Genomic DNA, 21,209 nt, shown 5'->3' with positions numbered 1-21,209 from the left:
GGTCTAGCTGGTCCATTGTGTCATTTAAAGTTTGTGTTTCCTTGTTAATTTTCTGTTTAGTTGATCTATCCATAGTTGTGAGTGGGGTATTAAAGTCTCCCACTATTATTGTGTTACTATTAATTTCCTCTTTCATACTCGTTAGTGTTTGCCGTACATATTGCGGTGCTCCTATGTTGGGTGCATATATATTTATAATTGTTATATCTTCTTCTTGGATTGATCCTTTGATCATTATGTAGTGTCCTTCTTTGTCTCTTTTCACAGCTTTTATTTGAAAGTCTATTTTATCTGATATGAGTATTGCGACTCCTGCTTTCTTTTGGTCTCCGTTTGCATGAAATATTTTTTTCCAGCCCTTCACTTTTAGTCTGTATGTGTCTCTTGTTTTGAGGTGGGTCTCTTGTAGACAGCATATATGGGGGTCTTGTTTTTGTATCCATTCAGCCAATCTTTGTCTTTTGGTTGGGGCATTCAACCCATTTACATTTAAGGTAATTATTGATAGGTGTGGTCCCGTTGCCATTTACTTTGTTGTTTTGGGTTCACGTTTATACAACCTTTCTGCATTTCCTGTCTAGAGAAGATCCTTTAGCATTTGTTGAAGAGCTGGTTTGGTGGTGCTGAATTCTCTCAGCTTTTGCTTATCTGTAAAGCTTTTGAGTTCTCCTTCATATCTGAATGAGATCCTTGCTGGATACAGTAATCTAGGTTGTAGGTTAGTCTCTTTCATTACTTTCAGGACGTCCTGCCATTCCCTTCTGGCCTGGAGGGTTTCTATTGATAGGTCAGCTGTTATCCTTATGGGAATCCCTTTGTGTGTTATTTGTTGTTTTTCCCTTGCTGCTTTTAATATTTGTTCTTTGTGTTTGATCTTTGTTAGTTTGATTAATATGTGTCTTGGGGTGTTTCGCCTTGGGTTTATCCTGTTTGGGACTCTCTGGGTTTCTTGGACTTGAGTGGCTATTTCCTTCCCCATTTTAGCGAAGTTTTCAGCTATTATCTCCTCGAGTATTTTCTCATGGCCTTTCTTTTTGTCTTCTTCTTCTGGAACTCCTATGATTCGAATGTTGGGGCGTTTCACAGTGTCCCAGAGGTCCCTGAGGTTGTCCTCATTTCTTTTGATCCTTTTTTCTTTTTTCCTCTCTGCTTCATTTATTTCCACCATTTTATCTTCTACCTCACTTATCCTATCTTCTGCCTCCGTTATTCTACTCTTGGTTCCCTCCAAAGTGTTTTTGATCTCATTCATTGCATTGTTCATTTTTAATTGACTCTTTTTTATTTCTTCTAGGTCTTTATTAAACAATTCTTGTATCTTTTCAATCTTTGTCTCCAGGCTATTTATCTGTAACTCCATTTTGTTTTCAAGATTTTGGATCATTTTTATTATCATTATTCTAAATTCTTTTTCAGGTAGATTCCCTATCTCCTCCTCTTTTGTTTGACTTGGTGGGCATCTTTCATGTTCCTTTACCTGTTGGGTATTTCTTTGCCTTTTCATCTTGTTTAGATTGCTGTGTCTGGAGTGGACTTTCTGTATTCTGGAGGTCTGTGGTTCCTTTTTATTGTGGAGGATTTACCCAGTGGGTGGGGTTAGACGATTGGCTTGTCAAGGTTTCCCGGTTAGGGAAGCTTGCGTCAGTGTACTGGTGCGTGGAACTTGATTTCTTCTTTTTGGAGAGCAATGGAGTGCCCAGTAATGAGTTTTGAGATGGGTCTATGTGTTAGGTGTCTCCTTGGGCAGTCTGTATGTTGACATTCGGGGCTACGTTCCTGTGTTGCTGGAGAATTTGCGTGGTATGTCTTGCTCTAAAACTTACTGGCTCTTGGGTGGTGGTTGGTTTCAGTGTAGGTATGGAGGCTTTTGGACTGTCACTTATTACTTAAAGTTCCATGTAGTCAGGAGTTTTCTGGTGTTCTCAGGTTTTGGGCTTAAGTTTCCTGCCTCTGGATTTCAGTTTTATTCTTCCTGTAGTCTCAGGACTTCTCCAACTATACAGCACTGATAATAAAACTTCTAGGTTAATGGCGAAAAGATTCTCCCCCGTTAGGGACACCCAGAGAGGTTCACAGAGTTACATGAACAGGAGAAAAGGGAGGAGGGAGATAGAGATGAGCAGGAGGAGAAAAAGGGGGACTCAAGAGGAGAGAGACAGATCTACGCAGCTGTCTGTTCCCAGAGTGTTCTCCGTATCTCAGACACCTACAAGGATTCACAGAATTGGATTGGGAAGAGAAGGGGAAAGGAGGAAATAGAGGTGTTCTGAGGTAGAAAACAGAGAGTCAAGATTGGGAGAGAATAATCTTCGGTTTAAAGATAGGGCTTCTCTTTTTTTTTTTTTGGTAAGGTTATAGTGTAGTGAAAATGAAAATGAAGAGTAGTAGAGGAGTACTAGAGGACTTTAAAAGAAATAAGAGAAAAAGAAAAATAGAAAATAAAAGAGAAAACGGAAAGGAAAAAAAAAGAAGAAAAAAGAAAAAAAGAAAAAGAAAAAAAAAAGAAAGAAAGAAAAAAAAAAATTTTTTTTTCCCCTAATTAAAAAAATCGTAAAAATCTATGTAAATGAAAGTTAAGGAGTAATGGGGGAGTAATAGGGAATTTTAAAGGAAAATAAAAGAGAAAAAATAAAAAAGAAAAAATATAAAAAGAAAAAAAAATTTTTTTTTTTTCCTTACTTAGAAAAAAAAAGTAAAAATATATCTAGGAGTTTCTCTGGAGCTGTTGCGGTCAGTGTGGGTTCGGCTCAGTTTCAGATAGCTCCTCGTTCCAGCTTACACTTCCCGATATCTACAGGGCCCTTCCGGTGAAGTCGGTGTTTTCTACAGGGATTTTAATCTGTTGCACCAGTCCCTTCTGAAGCGGTTCCCTTTGTTTATTTGGCTTCTGTTTGCCGGTCTCTTCAGAGCTTCATTTCCGCCCTGACACAGGCGGCGGAGGTGGGCTCTTATTCAGTTAGCTAGTTCCCTTGCGCTGCTGGGAGGGGCTGACGCTGCGGGGATGGGCTGGCGCTGCGGGGCGGGGCTGACGCTGCGGGGAGGGGCTGGCCCTGCGGGGGCGGGCTGGCGCTGCCGGGGAGGGGCTGGCCCTGCGGGGGCGGGCTGGCGCTGCGGGGAGGGGCTGGCCCTGCGGGGACGGGCTGGCGCTGCCGGGAGGGGCTGACGCTGCTTTCTCCGTCTCTGCTGCTCAGGCTCCCGGCTGTTCTATATGGAGCGCGCCCCGCGCTGCGCTAGGTTCCAGCCCTCGGGTGTTCCACAAAAGCGCGGAAGGAAAAGCTGCGCCTGCTCTCTGTGCCTTCCCCGTCAGAGCGGTCCAGGCAGCGAGGGGCTTGATGGGCGCGCTATCCCCAGGTGTGGCGCACTCACTCCCTTCCGCGGACCCAGTCTCAGTTTCCGCTGGCGCCAGTCGGGCGCGCGCGCCTTCCGCCCTCTGCGTCCCCAGCCCCAGTCCCCGCCCGCGCCGGTCGGGTGCCTGCGCCCTGTGTCTCGCCGCGACCTTCCCCTCCCCCCTGCCTCCGGCGGGGCTGGGCGGGTCCGCAGCCTGCGACCTCTTCTTAGGACTTTCTCCGTCCCTTTGTTCTGCGAACGGCCGGCAGTGTGTTCCGGCCGGTTAATTTTCTCTCTTTTGGTCTCCCACAGTTCAAGTTGGCACCTCACAGAAGCTCCCTCCGATTGTCCTCAGGGCACTCAGGCCCGGACCCTAGCCCAAGCAAGGCCGCCTAAGACTCCCTTCCCAGGACAGGTCTCCGTCCTTAGCTCTTTTGTCTCACTTTTTATCTTTTATATTTTGTCCTACCTCCTTTCGAAGACAATGGTCTGCTTTTCTGGGCGCCTGATGACCTCAGCTAGCGATCAGAAGTTGTTTTGTGAGGTTTGCTCTGCATTCAGTTATTCTTTTGATGAATTTGTAGGAGAGAAAGTGGTCTCCCCGTCCTACTCCTCCGCCATCTTGGCTTCTCCTCTTATATATAGTAGTTTGTATGTGCTAATCCCTAAATCCTAATTTATCCCTTCCCCACCCTCTTCCCCCCCATTCCGGGTAGTAAGTTTGTTTTCTATGTTGGTGAGTATGTTTCTGCTTCATAAATACATTTTTGTCATAGTTAGATTGTGCATATTAGTGATATCTATGATATTTGTCTTTTTCTCACTTATTTCATTTGGTGTATGATAATCTCGAGGTCCATACCTGTTGCTGCAAATGACATTAAACTCATTCTTTATCATGGCTAAATAATATTCCATATGTATATATATCTCACATCTTCTTTATTCATGTCTCTGTCAATGGACATTAGGTTGCTGTCATGTCTTGGCTACTTTGAATAGCATTGCAGCAAACATTGAGGTAAATGTATTTTTAAAAATTAAAAGTTTTCTCTGGGTATATGTCCTGGAGTGGGACTACAGGATTGTACAGTAACTTTATTTTTAGTTTTTTAAGGAACCTCCATACTGTTCTCAACAGTGACTGCTCCGCTTTACACTCACACCAACAGTGTAGGAGGGTTCCCTTTTCTCTACACCCTCTCCGGCATTTGTCATTTGCAGACTTTTGATGACAGGCACACTGACTGGTGTGAGGTGGTACCTCACTGTAGACAAACTCCCTTTTTGAACATTAAATATAAGATGGTGATGATATGTATAGCCATTTATGGGACACTAGCTGTGTGCTTTATATATGTTATCTCCAATCAGCATAACTCTACAAGGTACATTTTATTCTAACTTGCACATAAGGAAATCAAAGCTCAGAGAGATCAAGTAACTTGTCCAAAAATGTCCATCCAGCAAGCAAACGGCAGAACCAGGATTTGAATCCAGATTTTAACTCCAGAACCCAAGTTCCTTCCATTCCCCATTAGCCGGGTCATTTGGGGCAAGTACTTAACCTCTCAATCCCTTAATTTTTCCACCTGTGCAAAGAGGGACGCAGGCATACTTAACCCAGAGTGTTGTTGCCTAGATTAAAAGAAGTAATTCATGTGAAACATTTAGTACAGTAGCATTAGCTATCACCAGAGTTGGTTTTTTCTTCTAACTATTTTTCAGGGTTTCTCAAACGTCTCTTAGAGAGCATTCATGCCATCTAAATACATACTGGCAAATAATTTCAGTGTGGGCTGCAAGAGTCATCTACCTCTCAGCTGTTCTCAGCGCTCATTCACAGGTTAGAGGGTCTGAGTAGTTCCACAGTAAAGAGGCTGGTTTCGCTCTTCCCCAAGGTGGAAGATACAGATACCTAAATCACTGAATTTTCACCTAATATTTTGGTCCTATCAAGAAAGAAAGGGGTCTTTTACGCCTGATTTGGAATGGAATTGCTTTGATAATCTCACCCTCCGCCAGCGTGGGGAAAAGGCCCTACTGGAGAAACACCATTAAGAAGGACTTGCTTTGATACCGGCTGTTAATCCCATGGCCCAGCTTGACATTGTCTCTTAGCAACGTCCTGTCCTTTTCCCCTTTTCATTCTTGGGCCTCTAATGACACTTCCTCTCCTCTGGCTTCTCCTAGGCTTTCACGGGCCCCTTTAAGCCTCGTTCACCCAGAGAGAAGCTGGAGCCGAAGGCCCAGCGCACATATTTATGTTAATAGTACCGAGGGGAGGAACAGCCTGTTCTGGGGGCTGCTTTCCAACCATCACATAAATCAGTCAGGAAAAAAAAAAGTTACTGTTTTCACAAAGCCAGTGCTAGAGTGGAACAGCAGGTCTTGGCAAGGCATCATCCACACACACACCCCCTCACTTAGGTGCACGCTCCGGAATGTCCCCCTCAGTCATCAGGAAGCAGTGGTGGGGTGGGAGTCATGCATGCAGAGGATTTCCAAGTCAGAAGGTATCTTTGAGGTCATCGAGTGCTAAAGCACAAGGAAACATCTAGTAAATACTTCTGTCCAGGTCCTTTCCCCAGAGATTCTGGTGCTCTTGTTGGGAGGTGGGGCGTAGGAGAGATTCTGAAAGCTTTCCAGGTGACTCTCCTGTGCATGAGGGCTGGAGTACTGACGTCATCACAGATCAAGCAGGGACTTAGTGGTGCAGCAGGGACCTGACACACATCTGCCTTTCCTTCTGTGATGTCCTGTTGTCACTGAGCTCTGGGGAACTGTGGCAGAAATACTAAATAGTGATGATTTGAGTCATGCATCCAAATCAATTGGGACGCTCTTTCAAACTTACTTTTGCCCCTCCTTGGACGACAGAGGATGAGATGGTTGGATGGCATCACTGACTCAATGGACATGAGTTTGGGTAAACTCTGGGAGTTGCTGATGGACAGGGAGGCCTGGCGTGCTACAGTTCGTGGGGTCACAAAGAGTTGGACACGACTGAGTGACTGAACTGAACTGAACTGTGCCTTTGCTCTACCTGGACCAACTGAATCAGAATCTCTCGGTGGAACCTAGCACATACATTGTAATAGAACTCTTAGTAGAAATTTTGATCTATATCCCAGTCTAAAAAAACACTAACCTGATAAACCACTCATTTCAGAGTTAGAAAAACTAGGGTTCAAATCCTGGGTCCATCAAATAACTAATGTGTTCTATGGTCAAGTTATGTGACCTTTCTGAGCCTCAGTTTCTTCATCTGCAAAATGGGACTACACAGTAACTCTCACTCATTCTTCAGTGTTGTGGTTCAAAAGTCATTTCTCCTTGGAAGTCAGAGCTGAGCTTTCTGACCAGTCCAGGCACCCACCCACCCAGGGTATGCCCTCACTAAGAGCACGGGAAACTTCTCCTTTGAAACACTGACCAAAATTCACCAACTGAGTAGTGTGAGACTGAACACATGGTTTTTGAATAGGTGAAGAAATCATTAATAATTAAATACATGTGTAATGGATTACTCACTCTCGGTCTCCACCACCAGTATTTAAGTTCAGTGAGATACGGGGTTGAACTATCTTGTTCAAGGCTACATCCATGGTGCCTGGTGTGAGGCTGCACTCAACACAATGAGTAAAACAAAGGGCTGAATGTAGGACTGGACAAGTGACTGATACGTATGGAGTCACTGGCTCACAGAGGTCATGCAACAAACATCAGCTGTCTTAATAATTATCTTCAGAGAGGCCCAGTATCTTGCCTATAGACACACAGCAGAGTTGAAACCTGAACTCAGTCCTCTGGACTGCCAGCCTCATTTTTGTCCATTATGTCACTTAGCCTTACTTTTCACACTGAAGAGAGGGCTTCTAGGAAATAATGGCAGGGTGGCTTTGCCCACTAGAGTGAGCTGGAAACCCATAGCTTCTTGCATATTCCCAACCTTCACTGAAGCAGTCCACACACATGCACACACATTTGCTGATGATGATTGGCATGGTGCTCCTTGGTCCTCTCTTGAGAAAGTTTTGGGTCAAAAGCTCCTTGAGGACAGAAACTGTGATTTTGGCTCCCCTCACACAATAGGCCCATAGGAAGTCTATTCTTTGCTAATGACAGATTCAAGGGACAGCACTGTTTTGATCTCAGCACCAGTCAAACCATATGCATTGTGGGGCCAAATCCCTGTGAGGATTTCCAAATTTCCCCATTGGCCATCATGCTGTCTGAGGTTTAGGGGCAGTTGGCCCTTAGAGGGTCACATAGAGGAGGCAGAATTCACATCATTGTCTGCTTACGCACTACTGGGGGAATGAGTTTCAGAATAAGACCAGGGTGAGTATTTTGGGGAATGACTTTGGATGACCCCTTGTCTGTCTGCACTAGCATGGGTATCAAGAACTCTTCAGATTTTCATTTTAGTAGATTTCACTTACTTAAAAGTTCTATACACTACCGTATGTAAATTAGACAGCCAGTGGGAATTTGCTATGTGGCTCAGAGAGCGCAAATCGATGCTCTGTGACAACCTAGGGGGTAGGACAGGGTGAGAAGTGGGAGGGAAGTTCAAAACGGAGGGTACCTATGTCTACCTATGGCTGATTCATGCTAAGGTATGGCAGAAATCAACACAATACTGTAAGGCAATTATCCTTCAATTAAAAATAATTTTTTTTAAAAAAAAGCTTCTATGACCCAGATGCTATGCCAAGTGCTTTATAGATATAATTTCATTTAATTGTTTTGATTCTGAGGGATTGTAATCATTGTCATTATTTTACACAAATGGAAACTGAGACCGAGAATAATTTGCTAAAGGTCACAAACACCAGTACAAGCCAAGACCAGCACTGGAACCAGGTGTAATGATTCCAGGGCTTTAGTTCAGTCCACAAAGATTTATTGAGCCCCACTATGTGCCATGTTTTCCAGCTGCAAAGAATACACAGTTAGCACTCCATACCTGTGAGCTTCTCATCAGGCGACACAGAGGGCCAACTGTGTATTCATTGTACTATGCCATTCAATATAAGGGACTTAGCATCCACCAATCTTGGTATCCAAGGGGCTCCTGGAAGCAACCTTCTGGGGATACCAAAGAATGATCGTATTACAGCCAAAGCTCTTTGTTCTTATGGGACTTAGTTTCTGTCAGGAGGAGACAAACCATAAATAATAAATCTAATCACAAAGAAAAGTAATAGTGCTTTAAATAACAAGTGCTGGAGAGGGTACAGAGAAAAGGAAACTCTCCTACACTGTTGGTGGGAACATAAGTTGGTGCAGCCACCATGGAAAACAGTATCCAGGTTCCTTAAAAAAGTAAAAGTATAGTTACCTTAAGATCCAACAATTTCATTCCTGGCCATGTATCTGGACAAAACTGTAATTCAAAAAAAAAAAAATACAACCCTATTTTCATAGCAGCACTACTCACAATGTCTAAGACATGGAAACAGCCTAAATGTCCACTGAGAAATGAATGGATAGAGAAGATGTGATACAGACATAGATAGATATAATGGAATATTACTTAACCATAAAAAAGAATGATATAATGCCACTTGCAGTAACACGGTTAGACACAGAGATTATCAGACTAAGTAAGTCAGAAAGAGAAAGATAAATGTCATAAGATATCACTTATATGTGGAACCTAAAATAAGACACAAATGAAGTTATTCATGAAACAGAAACAGACTCACAGACACAGAGATCAGACTGTGGTTGCTGAGTAGGGGAAGTAAGGGTAGGTGCTTTTGGACCCGCAGATGAAAACTATTACACAAAGGATGAATAGACAACAAAGTCCTACTGAATAGCAGAGGAAACTATATTTAATATTCTGGGATAAAGAATGAAGGAGAAAATGGAAAAGGATAGACAGACAGATAATGTATAACTGAATCACTTTGCTGTACAGTAGAAACGAACACATGATAAGTCAACTATACTTCAATAAAATTGTTTAAAAAGAGAGTGTTGGTACTCTAAAAACTGGGGTAGTGAAGAAAGGAAGGGAGTGGTTGGAGGTATGTGGGGAAGGGAGGCTGTGATACAGGTTTGCAATTTAAAATAGGGTGATTAGGACAGGTCTCAGTGATGAAGTCATATGTTAGAAAAGAAGAAAAAGAGTCTAAGTTATATACCATGTTCATCATGCCTCCCTAAAATGAATGGATGTACAAAACAGTGAATGTAACCACTACTGATGAAGCACCCGATAACGCATCAAGGGCTGTGCCAACAATTTCATCTGCAATGTCTCACTGAATCCTCAAAATGACCATATAAGATGAAGATCATATCCATTTTCCAGATGAGGAAACTGAGACTCAGAGAGTATAAAAAATACTGTCCAAAATGATTGGGTTAATGAGTGATAGGGCTGGCATTTTAATTCAGCTCCTCCAGCTCCAGGCCACTGCCCTTTTGATGACCAAGATGCTGATGATATTACATTTTATTTCCACATGGTTTTGAAATTCATTGTTTTGTAGTTGGAACATTTAGATGTAGAGAAGCAGTCCCCAAAGAGCCATTTGCAAATGTCAGAAAATGCATGCTTTCGGGAAGCTTCCCAGGAAGGCTGCTCTTTCATGGAGGAATAGTGGTACCCTGGGCACTAGAGGCCAGAGGTTAAGCATCTTTTTAGGGTGTGTTAGAGGAAACCGTTTATAAACTTAACAGAAATTTGTTCTTGACTTGGCAAGCGTGGCTGTCATGAGTGATTCCCGTATTAAGTCTGACGTCATGCCCTCACACTGCACTTTATCTTTCCTCTCGAAATCAGGAGCTCAGTGGTCTAAGAGGACTTGACGTGTGGAATGAAGGTCTCTCAGCCTGCGATGTATTCAGCCCGCCCCACTACCCAGCCTCACATGGATACCAATGCAGCCATGTCAAGTGACATTCATTTGGAAGTCTGTGAACAAAAGAGGTGGGTCACTTGAGTGTCTTTGGTCACTCAGTAACAAACCTACTGAGACAGTGAAATGACTAATGTGTTAGTGCTCTGAAAAGTTAGGGGCACCATGGAAATACACTTGGAAGAGAATGAGGAAGTGGAGAAGGATGCCTGAATCCATTCTTTCTGGGAGACCCAGGTTTCACAGCCTCAGTCTACCCTTTGACCCTAAGCCAACTCAAAAGTATAGATTCTGTCATTTACATCTATTGCATATACATGTATTGAATGTGTATGTGTAACAATGACAACTAGTATTTGTTAACATGTTTTTTATGTTTTGAAAGCACTGCAGATGGGTATTGACTTGTTTATTCTCATTCAAGTGACATAACCCAGTGAATGTGATGTGGTGATTTAAGTCTCTTTTTATAAATGAGGAAACTAAAGCAACAAAATTTCAATGACTTGACAAGGTCAGAGCTGGTGAATGATGGGTAGTGTAGGTGAAGTCCAGGTACCCTGAGTCAAATATTCAACTTTCCTCTCTGACAGGGGAAGGGTGTTTGGTATCAGATTCATCCAGAACAAGAACAGTAGGATCACACTCTGCCTGTCTCTCTCTTCTTCCTGTATCCCTGTTTACTCAGCATCTCTACTCTCACCTCTCTCTCTTCCCCTTCCCCTCCTTCTTCCCCTCTCCTTCCTCTCTCTGTTTCAACTTGGATTTTGGTTTATTTCAGGGTGGTTTTGTGTTGTTCAGTCACTCAATTGTGTCTGACTCTTTGTGACCCCATGGACTGTAGCCCACCAGGCTCCTCTGTCCATGGGATTTCCCAGGCAAGAATACTGGAGTGGGTTGCCATTTCCTTCTCCATACTGCAGGGTGAAATATGCAGAAAACCATCATTATAATGTGGTCTCACCTACAGCATGATCCTGTGGCAGGGACCCCAAGAGGGATACTGTAATGAGACTTTTATAAATTACTCCAGAGCTCTGAGTTGGCTGCATGCCCTGGTGCCTTATTGAAGCTAAAACTGTCATTGGGAGCAGCATCGAGGATGGCGTCCCATGACCACACAGGCTCACAGAGAGTGAGCGATGTTCCAGGTCATGCAGAGTCAAGGCCAAACCCAGAGTCCAAACCTGGAGTCCCGCAGGGCCCTTTCTGGTGACTCCGTTACATTCATCATACTCTGTCCAGTGTCTTTCTCCCCCCTAACCGGGTGATGTAGGGTGTAAGGACCACAAGGACTGTGTCCGCCTTGTTAACCACTACCCACTGCACAGTGCCAGGTGCTGGGTAAGCCCTCACAGACATGTGGAGAGTAAGTAAATGAATGAACAAATGAAGGGCTGATGCAATAACAATAGCTTAACATTCTCCCCAGCTACACTTCTGTTTTGAAAGAAGATTCTAATGAAGGCTGCGTCTTAATCTCAGAATTTTCCACCTCTTGGCTATTATAAACAGTGCTGCGATGACCATTGGGGTGCACGTGTCTCTTTCAGTTCTGGTTTCCTCGGTGTGTATGCCCAGGAGTGGGATTGCTGTGTCACATGGCAGTTCTATTTCCAGTTTTTTAAGGAATCTCCACACTGTTTTCCATAGCGGCTGTACTAGTTTGCATTCCCACCAACAGTGTAAGAGGATTCCCTTTTCTCCACACCCTCTCCAGCATTTATGCTTGTAGACTTAAGCCCATCAGCAGACGAATAGATAAAAAAGCTGTGGTACATATACACAATGGAATATTACTCAGCCATTAAAAAGAATACATTTGAATCAGTTCTAATGAGATGGATGAAACTGGAGCCCATTATACAGAGTGAAGTAAGCCAGAAAGATAAACACCAATACAGCATACTAACACATATATATGGAATTTAGAAAGATGGTAATGATAACCCTATATGCAAGACAGAAAAAGAGACACAGATGTACAGAACAGACTTTTGGATTCTGTGAGAGAAGGCGAGGGTGGGATGATCTGAGAGAATAGCACTGAAACATGTATATTATCAAGTGTGAAACAGATCACCAGCCCAGGTTGGATGCATGAGACAAGTGCTCAGGGCTGGTGCACTGGGATGACCCAGAGGGATGGGATGGGGAGGGAGGTGGGAGGGGGGTTCAGGATGGGGAACACATGTATATCCATGGCTGATTCATGTCAATATATGGCAAAAACCACTACAATATTGTAAAGTAATTAGCCTCCAACTAATAAAAATAAATGAAAAAAAAAAAAAAAAGAATTTTCACAGAGAAGGAGTTCCCTGGAAGGCTCACTCTGGAGTGAGTGTGGTGAGGATGGCAGCGTTTCTGAAATGGTACCAGCAGATGCCCTGGCATTAAATTAGTCTCATCCCCAAGACCAAGAGTGATTGGACCTCAAAGAACAGTTGAGGAAGCCAAGGAAAAAGGCAACTGGGGGTTTGACTTTATCCCACCCAGACGTCCCCTCTGTGAGCCTCTGGTTATTCTATCCTGAATGCAAGGTGAACATGTAGAGGTCTAGAGTCACGGCCTAGGAGGCCAAGTTCTCATGGGACAATAAAAATCTGAACCAACTGCGGGCCCTGCTGGGTCCGTCTGTTATTGGAATTAAGTTCCCCATTTCATTTCATTCAAACCGAAGAAATTTTCTGGCAGGGTGTCAGGTTTCAAACAGAAATGTCAGCCAAGGGCTCGTGAGGCCAAAGTCTGATCAGAACAAACTTGAATCAGTTTATGCACTAGGTAAAAACTCACAGTAGTCTGGTGGGCCTTTCTGTTAAACAGTCCTCGTTTGCATGTTCAGGACTAAAAACCTGCAAGGAGCTATGTATAAAAACAACAGCTGAGGCCAATGTGACTTCTACACAAAGTCAACACACATCTGTAGATGAATATGAAGGGCCCACTACAGTGATTTTCTTCCCCAGTAGAGGAGCAGAAAAGAATTTGAACTTGTTCTCAGGTCCAGTGTAAACCTTGATCTTTGACCCAATCAAAACTAACCCAACATGCAGGAATATAAACTGGATGCTTATTTCAGATTTAATTGTAATTTCATACCCTGTACAGGATATTTTTCAGAACTCAGATCCCATTTTGGTAGCAAAGATAGATAAGCCAAATAGTAGAACTTGGTTTGTTCCTTCCAGCTGCTGGCACAAAAAGAAAGCACTGGATACTTAACTAGAAAATCCAGTCTCCAAATGATTTAGCTTTGTATCAATACACTAGACAGGTCAAGATTCTGCTTGTCCCCTGTGACGTTGAAGAAATGTTTAAATCACTTCTTTATACCCTTCGCATGTAGGCAGAGAAATAACCAGAGATTGTTTGGGATTCGTATAGTCCTGAAGACCACAATAATGAATAACATGGCCATAAGTAAGTGCCCTGATAGGGGTTGATGGATTTCATCCACCCACTAAATTATTTTCAACTATACACTAGCTCTTTGCAGAAGGCTTGAATCAAACCCCAACTAAAACAACAAATACATGGATAGATGCCCAACTCCAGTAATATAGATAGGAATACAAATTAAATTACATTTTTCACATATCATTTTGGCAAATATTTCAAAATTTGATAATATCAATCATAGCAGTGGTAAGGAGAAGCAGGTTAGCATCTGCTCATGACACTGAATTGGAAGGGTCATTTTGGAAGCATTAAAAATGTATACCACCTGTGAGTTAATAAGTCCCTTTTACATATCTACCATCAAGAAACATTTATACATATTCATAAGAATGCTCGGGGGAGGAGCCAAGATGGCGGAGGAGTAGGACGGGGAGACCACTTTCTCTCCTACAAATTCATCAAAAGAATAACTGAATGCAGAGCAAACTTCACAAAACAACTTCTGATCGCTAGCTGAGGTCATCAGGCGCCCAGAAAAGCAGACCATTGTCTTCGAAAGGAGGTAGGACAAAATATAAAAGATAAAAAGTGAGACAAAAGAGCTAAGGACGGAGACCCGTCCCGGGAAGGGAGTCAGGCGGCCTTGCTTGGGCTAGGGTCCGGGCCTGAGTGCCCTGAGGACAATCGGAGGGAGCTTCTGTGAGGTGCCAACTTGAACTGTGGGAGACCAAAAGAGAGAGAGAAAATTAACCGGCCGGAACACACTGCCGGCCGTTCGCAGAACAAAGGGACGGAGAAAGTCCCGAGAAGAGCTCGCAGGCTGCGGACCGGCCCAGCCCCGCCGGAGGCAGGAGGCAGGGGGGAGGGGAAGGTCGCGGCGAGACACAGGGCGCAGGCACCCGACCGGCGCGGGCGGGGACTGGGGCTGGGGACGCAGAGGGCGGAAGGCGCGCGCGCCCGACTGGCGCCAGCGGAAACTGAGACTGGGTCCGCGGAAGGGAGTGGGCGCGCCACACCTGGGGATAGCGCGCCCATCAAGCCCCTCGCTGCCTGGACCGCTCTGACGGGGAAGGCACAGACAGCAGGCGCAGCTTTTCCTTCCGTGCTTTTGTGTAACACCAGAGGGCTGGAACCTAGCGCAGCGGGGCGCGCTCCATATAGAACAGCCGGGAGCCTGAGCAGCAGAGACGGAGAAAGCGGCGTCAGCCCCGCCCGGCAGCCCCAGCCCATCCCCGCAGCGTCAGCCCCTCCCAGCAGCGCAACGGAACTAGCTTCCTGAATAAGAGTCCACCTCCGCCCGCCTGTGTCAGGGCGGAAATGAGGCTCTGAAGAGACCGGCAAACAGAAGCCACATAAACAAAGGGAACCGCTTCAGAAGGGACTGGTGCAACAGATTAAAATCCCTGTAGAAAACACCGACTTCACCGGAAGGGCCCTGTAGATATCGAGAAGTGTAAGCTGGAACGAGGAGCTATCTGAAACTGAGCCGAACCCACACTGACCGCAACAGCTCCAGAGAAACTCCTAGATATATTTTTACTTTTTTTTTCTAAGTAAGGAAAAAAAAAAAAATTTTTTTTTTCTTTTTATATTTTTTCTTTTTTATTTTTTCTCTTTTATTTTCCTTTAAAATTCCCTATTACTCCCCCATTACTCCTTAACTTTCATTTTCATAGATTTTTACGATTTTTTTAATTAGGGGAAAAAAATTTTTTTTTCTTTCTTTTTTTTTTTTTTTCTTCTTTTTTTTCCTTTCCGTTTTCTCTTTTATTTTCTATTTTTCTTTTTCTCTTATTTCTTTTAAAGTCCTCTAGTACTCCTCTACTACTCTTCATTTTCATTTTCACTACACTATAACATTACAAAAAAAAAAAAAAGAGAAGCCCTATCTTTAAACCGAAGATTATTCTCTCCCAATCTTGACTCTCTGTTTTCTACCTCAGAACACCTCTATTTCCTCCTTTCCCCTTCTCTTCCCAATCCAATTCTGTGAATCCTTGTAGGTGTCTGAGATACGGAGAACACTCTGGGAACAGACAGCTGCGTAGATCTGTCTCTCTCCTCTTGAGTCCCCCTTTTTCTCCTCCTGCTCATCTCTATCTCCCTCCTCCCTTTTCTCCTGTTCATGTAACTCTGTGAACCTCTCTGGGTGTCCCTAACGGGGGAGAATCTTTTCGCCATTAACCTAGAAGTTTTATTATCAGTGCTGTATAGTTGGAGAAGTCCTGAGACTACAGGAAGAATAAAACTGAAATCCAGAGGCAGGAAACTTAAGCCCAAAACCTGAGAACACCAGAAAACTCCTGACTACATGGAACTTTAAGTAATAAGTGACAGTCCAAAAGCCTCCATACCTACACTGAAACCAACCACCACCCAAGAGCCAGTAAGTTTTAGAGCAAGACATACCACGCAAATTCTCCAGCAACACAGGAACGTAGCCCCGAATGTCAACATACAGACTGCCCAAGGAGACACCTAACACATAGACCCATCTCAAAACTCATTACTGGGCACTCCATTGCTCTCCAAAAAGAAGAAATCAAGTTCCACGCACCAGTACACTGACGCAAGCTTCCCTAACCGGGAAACCTTGACAAGCCAATCGTCTAACCCCACCCACTGGGTAAATCCTCCACAATAAAAAGGAACCACAGACCTCCAGAATACAGAAAGTCCACTCCAGACACAGCAATCTAAACAAGATGAAAAGGCAAAGAAATACCCAACAGGTAAAGGAACATGAAAGATGCCCACCAAGTCAAACAAAAGAGGAGGAGATAGGGAATCTACCTGAAAAAGAATTTAGAATAATGATAATAAAAATGATCCAAAATCTTGAAAACAAAATGGAGTTACAGATAAATAGCCTGGAGACAAAGATTGAAAAGATACAAGAATTGTTTAATAAAGACCTAGAAGAAATAAAAAAGAGTCAATTAAAAATGAACAATGCAATGAATGAGATCAAAAACACTTTGGAGGGAACCAAGAGTAGAATAACGGAGGCAGAAGATAGGATAAGTGAGGTAGAAGATAAAATGGTGGAAATAAATGAAGCAGAGAGGAAAAAAGAAAAAAGGATCAAAAGAAATGAGGACAACCTCAGGGACCTCTGGGACACTGTGAAACGCCCCAACATTCGAATCATAGGAGTTCCAGAAGAAGAAGACAAAAAGAAAGGCCATGAGAAAATACTCGAGGAGATAATAGCTGAAAACTTCGCTAAAATGGGGAAGGAAATAGCCACTCAAGTCCAAGAAACCCAGAGAGTCCCAAACAGGATAAACCCAAGGCGAAACACCCCAAGACACATATTAATCAAACTAACAAAGATCAAACACAAAGAACAAATATTAAAAGCAGCAAGGGAAAAACAACAAATAACACACAAAGGGATTCCCATAAGGATAACAGCTGACCTATCAATAGAAACCCTCCAGGCCAGAAGGGAATGGCAGGACGTCCTGAAAGTAATGAAAGAGACTAACCTACAACCTAGATTACTGTATCCAGCAAGGATCTCATTCAGATATGAAGGAGAACTCAAAAGCTTTACAGATAAGCAAAAGCTGAGAGAATTCAGCACCACCAAACCAGCTCTTCAACAAATGCTAAAGGATCTTCTCTAGACAGGAAATGCAGAAAGGTTGTATAAACGTGAACCCAAAACAACAAAGTAAATGGCAACGGGACCACACCTATCAATAATTACCTTAAATGTAAATGGGTTGAATGCCCCAACCAAAAGACAAAGATTGGCTGAATGGATACAAAAACAAGACCCCCATATATGCTGTCTACAAGAGACCCACCTCAAAACAAGAGACACATACAGACTAAAAGTGAAGGGCTGGAAAAAAATATTTCATGCAAACGGAGACCAAAAGAAAGCAGGAGTCGCAATACTCATATCAGATAAAATAGACTTTCAAATAAAAGCTGTGAAAAGAGACAAAGAAGGACACTACATAATGATCAAAGGATCAATCCAAGAAGAAGATATAACAATTATAAATATATATGCACCCAACATAGGAGCACCGCAATATGTACGGCAAACACTAACGAGTATGAAAGAGGAAATTAATAGTAACACAATAATAGTGGGAGACTTTAATACCCCACTCACAACTATGGATAGATCAACTAAACAGAAAATTAACAAGGAAACACAAACTTTAAATGACACAATGGACCAGCTAGACCTAATTGATATCTATAGGGCATTTCACCCCAAAACAAGCAACTTCACCTTTTTCTCAAGTGCACACGGAACCTTCTCCAGAATAGATCACATCCTGGGCCATAAATCTAGTCTTGGAAAATTCAAAAAAATTGAAATCATTCCAGTCATCTTTTCTGACCACAGTGCAGTAAGATTAGATCTCAATTACAGGAAAAAAATTGTTAAAAATTCAAACACCTGGAGGCTAAAGAACACGCTTCTGAATAACCAACAAATCATAGAAGAAATCAAAAAAGAAATCAAAATATGTATAGAAATGAATGAAAATGAAAACACAACAACCCAAAACCTATGGGACACTGTAAAAGCAGTGCTAAGGGGAAGGTTCATAGCATTACAGGCTTACATCAAGAAACAAGAAAAAAGCCAAATAAATAACCTAACTCTACACCTAAAGCAATTAGAGAAGGAAGAAATGAAGAACCCCAGGGTTAGCAGAAGGAAAGAAATCTTAAAAATTAAGGCAGAAATAAATGCAATAGAAACTAAAGAGACCATAGCAAAAATCAACAAAGCTAAAAGCTGGTTTTTTGAAAAAATAAACAAAATTGACAAACCATTAGCAAGACTCATTAAGAAACAAAGAGAGAAGAACCAAATTAACAAAATTAGAAATGAAAATGGAGAGATCACAACAGACAACACTGAAATACAAAGGATCATAAGAGACTACTACCAGCAGCTCTATGCCAATAAAATGGACAACTTGGATGAAATGGACAAATTCTTAGAAAAGTATAACTTTCCAAAACTGAACCAGGAAGAAATAGAAGATCTTAACAGACCCATCACAGGCAAGGAAAAAAAATTTAGAGAAGAGCTAACACGTACCTTACTCAAACTCTTCCAGAAAATTGCAGAAGAAGGTAAACTTCCAAACTCATTCTATGAGGCCGCCATCACCCTAATTCCAAAACCAGACAAAGATGCCACAAAAAAAGAAAACTACAGGCCAATATCACTGATGAACATAGATGCAAAACTCCTTAACAAAATTCTAGCAAACAGAATCCAACAACATATTAAAAAAATCATACACCACGACCAAGTGGGCTTTATCCCAGGAATGCAAGGATTCTTCAATATCCGCAAATCAATCAATGTAATACACCACATTAACAAATTGAAAGATAAAAACCATATGATTGTCTCAATAGATGCAGAGAAAGCCTTTGATAAAATTCAACACTCATTTATGATTAAAACTCTCCAAAAAGCAGGAATAGAAGGAACATACCTCAACATAATAAAAGCTATATATGACAAACCCACAGCAAGCATCACCCTCAATGGTGAAAAATTGAAAGCATTTCCCCTGAAATCAGGAACAAGACAAGGGTGCCCACTCTCACCACTACTGTTCAACATAGTGTTGGAAGTTTTGGCCACAGCAATCAGAGCAGAAAAAGAAGTAAAAGGAATCCAGATAGGAAAAGAAGAAGTGAAACTCTCACTGTTTGCAGATGACATGATCCTCTACATAGAAAACCCTAAAGACTCTACCAGAAAATTACTAGAACTAATCAATGAATATAGTAAAGTTGCAGGATATAAAATTAACACACAGAAATCCCTTGCATTCCTATATACTAACAATGAAAAAACAGAAAGAGAAATTAAGGAAACAATACCATTCACAAAATACCATTGCAACAAAAAGAATAAAATACTTAGGAGTATATCTACCTAAAGAAACAAAAGACCTATACATAGAAAACTATAAAACACTGATGAAAGAAATCAAAGAGGACACAAACAGATGGAGAAACATACCATGTTCATGGATTGGAAGAATCAATATTGTCAAAATGGCTATTCTACCCAAAGCAATCTATAGATTCAATGCAATCCCTATCAAGCTACCAACGGTATTTTTCACAGAACTAGAACAAATAATTTCACAATTTGTATGGAAATACAAAAAACCTCGAATAGCCAAAGTAATCTTGAGAAAGAAGAATGGAACTGGAGGAATCAACCTGCCTGACTTCAGACTCTACTACAAAGCCACAGTCATCAAGACAGTGTGGTACTGGCACAAAGACAGAAATATAGACCAATGGAACAGAATAGAAAGCCCAGAGATAAATCCACGAACCTATGGACACCTTATCTTTGACAAAGGAGGCAAGGATATACAATGGAAAAAAGACAACCTCTTTAACAAGTGGTGCTGGGAAAACTGGTCAACCACTTGCAAAAGAAGGAAACTAGAACACTTTCTAACACCATACACAAAAATAAACTCAAAATGGATTAAAGATCTAAATGTAAGACCAGAAACTATAAAACTCCTAGAGGAGAACATAGGCAAAACACTCTCTGACATAAATCACAGCAAGATCCTCTATGACCCACCTCCCAGAATATTGGAAATAAAAGCAAAACTAAACAAATGGGATCTAATGAAACTTAAAAGCTTTTGCACTACAAAGGAATCTATAAGTAAGGTGAAAAGACAGCCGTCAGATTGGGAGAAAATAATAGCAAATGAAGAAACAGACAAAGGATTAATCTCAAAAATATACAAGCAACTCCTGCAGCTCAATTCCAGAAAAATAAATGACCCAATCAAAAAATGGGCCAGAGAACTAAACAGACATTTCTCCAAAGAAGACATACAGATGGCTAACAAACACATGAAAAGGTGCTCAACATCACTCATTATTAGAGAAATGCAAATCAAAACCACAATGAGGTACCATTACACACCAGTCAGGATGGCTGCTATCCAAAAGTCTACAAGCAATAAATTCTGGAGAGGGTGTGGAGAAAAGGGAACCCTCTTACACTGTTGGTGGGAATGCAAACTAGTACAGCCACTATGGAAAACAGTGTGGAGATTCCTTAAAAAACTGGAAATAGAACTGCCATATGACCCAGCAATCCCACTTCTGGGCATACACACTGAGGAAACCAGATCTGAAAGAGACACGTGCACCCCAATGTTCATCGCAGCACTGTTTATAATAGCCAGGACATGGAAGCAACCTAGATGCCCATCAGCAGATGAATGGATAAGGAAGCTGTGGTACATATACATCATGGAATATTACTCAGCCGTCAAAAAGAATTCATTTGAACCAGTCCTAATGAGATGGATGAAACTGGAGCCCCTTATGCAGAGTGAAGTAAGCCAGAAAGATAAAGAACATTACAGCATACTAACACATATATATGGAATTTAGAAAGATGGTAACGATAACCCTATATGCAAAACAGAAAAAGAGACACAGAAATACAGAACAGACTTTTGAACTCTGTGGGAGAATGTGAGGGTGGGATGTTTCAAAAGAACAGCATGTATACTATCTATGGTGAAACAGATCACCAGCCCAGGTGGGATGCATGAG

At 42.2% G+C, this 21,209-nt stretch overlaps 1 long non-coding RNA gene across 2 annotated transcripts in view; it reads left to right on the top strand.

Annotated features, from left to right (window-relative positions):
- Positions 1 to 21,209, top strand: part of LOC122682662 — a 223,484-nt gene that overhangs the window by 193,946 nt on the left and 8,329 nt on the right. For both annotated transcript variants that reach the window (XR_006337470.1, XR_006337471.1), the window contains exon 4: positions 10,130 to 10,276. This is a non-coding gene — a long non-coding RNA (uncharacterized LOC122682662). The remainder of the gene's footprint in view (positions 1 to 10,129; positions 10,277 to 21,209) is intronic.

This window comes from Cervus elaphus, chromosome 24, assembly GCF_910594005.1.
Source record: "Cervus elaphus chromosome 24, mCerEla1.1, whole genome shotgun sequence".
Taxonomy (NCBI): domain Eukaryota; kingdom Metazoa; phylum Chordata; class Mammalia; order Artiodactyla; family Cervidae; genus Cervus; species Cervus elaphus.
This window is presented reverse-complemented; position numbering and strand designations above follow the sequence as displayed.